Here is a 6,000-nt window from a genome sequence, read left to right as displayed (position 1 = left end):
CAGCAGGTCTGACAGCATCTGTGAAGGTAAAAACAGAGTTAACGTTTTGGATTCAGTGACCCTTCCTCAGAACAGTTCTAAGGAAGGGTCACCGGACCCGAAACGTAAACTCTGTTGTTTCCTTCACAAATGCTGCCAGACCTGCTGAGCTTTTCCGGCAAATTTGTTTTTGTCCATTAAGTTCTGCCTGGTTCGTAGTGCCTGACATTGCTGCATATGAGCAAGGTGACATACCTCCTGTTTAATGTCCTCATCCCCCTCCGTGAAAAGTGCCCCTGCTCTCCCAGGTCATCAGCTTTGCCTTGTTTCCTGCTGTAGTTGTGCAGGGAACAACATGCTAAGATTATGAAGTGCACTCTGAGTGTATTGAAATGCCGCTTTATCCTGGTTCAAGCTGTGGAGTCTCATTATCAGCATGCTTATCATCTGCTCCACCATGGCTGTTATCAAAGAATGGACTGCATTGTACCTACACTGCCATAGTCAAGGGGTTGCAGAGCAGAGTCATCAGTCATGGTCGCAGTGGGTATCTTTTGTCTCCCAATAACCATCCTTGCAAGGCAGAGATAGTAGAAACTGCAGATGCTGGAGAATCCGAGACAACAAGGTGCAGAGCTGGATGAACACAGCAGGCCAAGCAGCATCATAGGAGCAAAAAGGCTGACGTTTCGGGCCTAGACCCTTCATCAGAAGGCAAGGCATCTGGACCCTCAACCACAGCAATCACAAGAGTTCTCAATGATACAGACATTGATGACAGCTCCCAGGCTGCTGTGTGCAAAGGTCCAACTGAAACTGATGATCGCAGATGACTTACATGTTGATTGAATGGAACCCCATTATGATGTGGCCCTCACAGCATGACGTGTGTATAGTGTTACAGAGAAGGGGAGGCTAAATGAAAGAAAATCCTTGATATTCATTTTATAAGTAACAAGTAGCAATTTATTTGTTTAACCCCAACCGTGAACAAATTACTAACAAGTAACAAATTACTAACAGAATTACTAACAAGCCAAACAATTACCCTTAACTATTAACTTATTCTCTAACTGAGCTAAATTCTACTGGTATGCAGTTCCAATAAACACAAGTCTCATTTATATAAACTCAAGTAATAAGAAAATAAGTTAAAACTTAGTCTCTCAAAGTCTACATGCCTTTCTTCTGCTGTTCTCAAGTCATAAATGCTTTTCTTCCGCTGACCTGGCTGTCAGGGGTATCTTTCTCTGTGAAGTCTTCTGTGAGGACCGTTAGCTAGAAGTGACGTGGTACTTTTTATGGATACATGGTGCTTGCTTAGCGATTTCTTGTGCGAGCTGGATGCTTATTTCTCAGATGGCAGTTAGCTCACACTGATTTTCAAAAACCTTCTCCTTATACATCTTGGATGACTTATCAATGTTCTTATAATAGCATTGGATGGAGGATGTCAGAACCATCAGATTTAAATTAAATTGGTTTTCAATCACTAAGTGCTTGATTTAAATTAATTGGCTGATTCCAGCTAGTTGCCAAAAGATCAAAACAAGCCTAAGGTTTCTAATCACACAGCCAATTGATACAAGTTTCAATTTCAGAATTGGCTGTACCTCATTTAATTCTTCCTGTATAAATCTCTGAGCTTCGAAAAGCATTTTACCTCTTAAAGGAACCATGTACTGTTCTCCCTTATCATTGTTTTATAAACAAATTCCAGATTCCTGTCTTCCAATTCACGATTATTCTACACAATGTTGTAACAATAGTTTGTTGTGTCTTGAATCTGGGAGAAGCCAACATTGTTGCCAAAGCTGTGATTTGGCATAGCCTTGATGCATTTGTAGGTGGACAATTGACACAGGTCTTGGGGACTTTTTCTCGGGTGGGTTCATGGAGTCAGGAATTGCCCCGATTTTGCTCTCGACACAGATGTACAAATTCAAGCCAATGTATTTATATTACTACTAGCCATTAGGCAGGATCATTTTTTTTGTAATCCTTGTAAAACAATCACTTTTCTGTGCAGTTTATTCTATTCTGATTGCTTCCCACACAATGAGCTGAACTTTTTCAAAACAGGCTAGGCCCTGACATTGGCTGCAGATGCATTTTGGTAACATTTCTGTCCTCCATCAAAATTGCTCAGGATCACCCTGGACTGCAAATATAACCACCACCTTCACTTTACAGTCTTCTTAAACCTCTTCCTGTACCTTCTATGTTGAGTTCATGGGCCTCTGTCACTAAAATTGAGATGACCTAATCAGCTGTCTTTATCTCTTCTCCTGTCCCACTAGACAAAAAGATAGGCCTGAACTCTCATCTTTCTTTTGTTTCTTTCTGTTTTCCCCTCATGGAATCCCCAAACTCATCATGTGCATGAGGCCCTTTCTGTTCCCTTGACCCTATTTCCTCTAAACTTCATTTGTGTTCATTGATTTAAGTTATAATGTTAGCAGACTGTTTTCTTGGTTCTCAAACACAAACAAAACAAAAATTGCTGGAAAAGCTCAGCAGGTCTGGCAGCATCTGTGGAGAGAAATCAGAGTTAATGTTTCGAGCCCAGTGACCCTTCCTTAGAACTGGTTCTTTCCTTGGTTCTGTTTCCGTTCCTTTTAAATCTGCTGTCATCAGCTGTCTCCAAAAACCCAACCTTCTGTATTTACAGACTATCTCCCATCTTCAACTTCCAAGATGCTTGAACATGTTGTTGCCTTTGTATTTGTGCCCATTTTTTCTGGGAATTTGTGTTTGAATCAATCCAGTCAGGTCCCAGCCCCTGCCACAGCACTGAATCCCTCATCCTGCAAAAATGAATGACATCCATATGACAATGATCATGGGAAACTATGCCTTCTCATCATTATTGATTTATCTACTGTATTTAACACAGTTGACCGCATTGGTGATTTTATCCTAAGCCTTAATTGACATCTTCAGAATTTCACTGTTGAGTGATGATTACCTAATTGCCATGTGTTTGCCCCTCATTAATACACCAGCCTCCCTATTTATACATCACTTAAATTCTCTCTTTCCCTGAGAAACTAGACAGTGGAAGTTCGGAACATGTAAATCAGAGGGATATCCAGTGGCTACAGATGATTGAATGCTTGTATTGGCCATTGATCATTGAATACTTGTGTTGGCCATCATGCAACTGTTTCTTCGTATGCTCAATGGACATCATCTTCCTTGACCTATCGTCCACACCAGCCATGATTGGCAAACCGCCAACCTCATCACATCACCATGCTTGCTTTCGAAGTAGCTCGCACGTCACTTCAACCCTTTAACACTTTGAACCCCAGGCACATCTATAGATTTATAAGCCTCACTGTCATTTTCTTCAACTTGCTGACAGACATTGCAAGCGCTGATTAAGGATATCTGGACAATGAGCATCAACCTATGTAATCTGCTGGAAGAAGACTTGTGCTCAGAAGGACGGTCCCATCCCGATGACTGTTGTTAACGGCTGTACTGCATTTTCTTGCATTTGCTTATTTCAAGGAGCAGCTGGGGATCTGTGTGGCATCACCCAGTTTTCAAACCACAAATCCATTGGAATGTAACTGATACCATTTTACTCCAGATCGTGTCTATCCTTCGCCCTTTATGAAAAATGTAAAGCGGCTTGAGCAGTAGGGTTCTCAGTGATTGCTGGCTTTGCCCAGGTGCAGGATGCTATTGACTGCACCAATTTGCTTTGAGAATGCCTCATTACCAACCTGCAGAGTTTATCAACAGACAAAAAGCTTCCATTCCCATTGTTGCTGAATTTTGGAGGTCTGCACCAGATAAGCTGGAAGGCCTTGACTCTTTTATGATGGAGAACTCATGGATTCCAGTGTCCTTCCAAGAACCCAAGCAATGTAAAATTGGCTGCTAGGCGATAAATGGTATACATCCTAAACTTGGCTCTTGACACCATTTTAAATACTTCAAGTCGATGCAGAGTGAGGATACAGCACTGCTGAGACTTGCACCAAGGCCATAGAAGACTCGACCATAAGCATTCTTAACATGACGTTTCAAAGCTTGGACTGCTCCAGCAGGGCCTTGCAGTATAACCCAGAAAGGGTTTGCCGTGTCACTGGTGCTTACTGTGTGCTTCACAACTGGAGCCGAAATGTCCTGGACGGAAACATAATGGGGGATCAACAGTAATTAACCTTCTTAGGCCGAAAGTATCCAAAACCAATGCATTGACAAAGCAATGCATCATCAAACTTGAGAAGCCAGAGATAATCTCATTGAAAGCCATTGACAGAATGAATGAGATAGTAGGAACTGCAGATGCTGAGCTTGGTCTTTGTTTAATTGTTCACATTCTGTTGGTAATCTGGCAATCGGTTCATGCATAGTGCAGAAGACGGAGACGGTAGTTTTGCAGTCTTTGATCTTTTCTGTTGTGAATAAATATCTCATTATCTGTTTGATTATCCACTTGATGTCTTCGGCTGGTTCCACTTTTGAGTGTCTACACGTTACATCTTACTGATCATTAGGGAAAATGCAGCGATCGGTGAGATAGTGAGCTAACATTACATGACACTCAGATTAGGTAGCTGTAAAGGTTTCAGTCAGCAAATTATAACGGAGTGTTTTGTGAAAAGTTCCTCATAATAACCAGCAAATTGAGAGGAATCATCTTTTGGTCTCATGGTAATCCTTCAATTCACAATGTGCATAGACTGCTGAGTTACCCTGAAATGCTTGAGAATTCTGTTGGAACAGCTTTGAACCTGTGAGAGGCAGTGCATGGTGTATCTTTTCTCAGACCAATGGGCTATGAGGGAGAGGAGACTTGTGACTGCTGATTGTACATCTTGTAGCCTTGATTGGTAATGTGATTTTTTGAAAAACAGATAGAGTGAAACCTTCTCTCCAGAAATCTCTGCAGTCATCACTGATTCTGTCCTCTCAATCACAAGATGGGTGCAAGGGTTTGCAGCACAATCCCTGCACTTTCTGTTTAGCTTCAGTGTTGGCCCCATTAAAAAGTGCGGTGCCATGGCTGTTCCCTGACAACTGATGCTATCTGCAGTCAAGGAGTCAGTTGCTTGTGAGGGATGTGCAGTGCTTGACTACTGTAATTTCATTCATCCTTGGAATTTCTGAAGAGGCTGCTTGTCTCTCACGTGAGTGTGACTTAACCACATCCATCAGTGAAAATTACACTAGAGCAGATATTTTAACAATGCAAGTGAACATGTATTCTCAAATGTGTAATTATTTACAGTGATGTTTCAATCATGCCACTCACGTGACCTTGATAGGTTTTTTCTTCCTGTGCCTCCCACTAAATCTGAGTGCAGTCCTGACTTCCACAGTTGGAGGGGACTTGCTGTATGATTGGTTCTGTTGGCCTGGAAGACTTGGGTCGTTGTCCCTTGATGCTCTTTGGCCTGTAGGACAGGGCTTACTGATAGTTTTCCGTCCATTTGCAGGGTCACTGACCTCAGCTTGAACTTCTGCTGGCTTTGCAATAGGAAATAAAGGGGCTGGGCACCTATGAAGCATTCTGCGATAAAGCTTCTAGGGAGTCCTGTCTGTGCCTCCACTTCCTGTGCTGGCATCTCTGCCTATAAAAGGGCTCCCTGGAGTGAGATGAAGTTCTTTGTCCCCCTATCGCCTGGCCATTGGTACTGAGCACATTTGGCTCAAATGAAACATTGCAGGTCTGTACACAGTTGTAGTAACTACTGACCCTGACTGCCCATAGCCACCCTGTCCATGGAGACTGCCAGACATACATGCTGGAACCAGTACAGTACTGAAAATGTTGTTGGGCTCAGCTTACCATCTGCCGCTGAAAGAATCTGCATGCAGTTCCCATACCTATCTGAGCATTTTAATAAAATCATAATTCGCTTATTTTTGGGGTGGCACGGTGGCTCAGTGGTTAGCAATGCTGCCTCACAGCACCAGGGACCCAGGTTCAATTCCAGCCTCGGGTGACTATCTGTGTGGAGTTTGCACATTCTCCCCGTGTCTGCATGGGTTTCCTCCAGG

General features: G+C 42.7%; 1 protein-coding gene across 2 annotated transcripts in view; it reads left to right on the top strand.

Moving 5' to 3' along the window:
* Window positions 1–6,000, top strand: part of LOC109913390 (transcriptional repressor CTCF-like) — a 92,005-nt gene that overhangs the window by 39,579 nt on the left and 46,426 nt on the right. The gene's annotated exons all lie outside the window — the stretch shown is intronic.

Source organism: Rhincodon typus, chromosome 19 (genome assembly GCF_021869965.1).
Source record: "Rhincodon typus isolate 14 chromosome 19, sRhiTyp1.1, whole genome shotgun sequence".
NCBI lineage: Eukaryota > Metazoa > Chordata > Chondrichthyes > Orectolobiformes > Rhincodontidae > Rhincodon > Rhincodon typus.
Note: the sequence above shows the minus strand (reverse complement) of the source record. Positions and strands in the feature narration are given on the sequence as shown.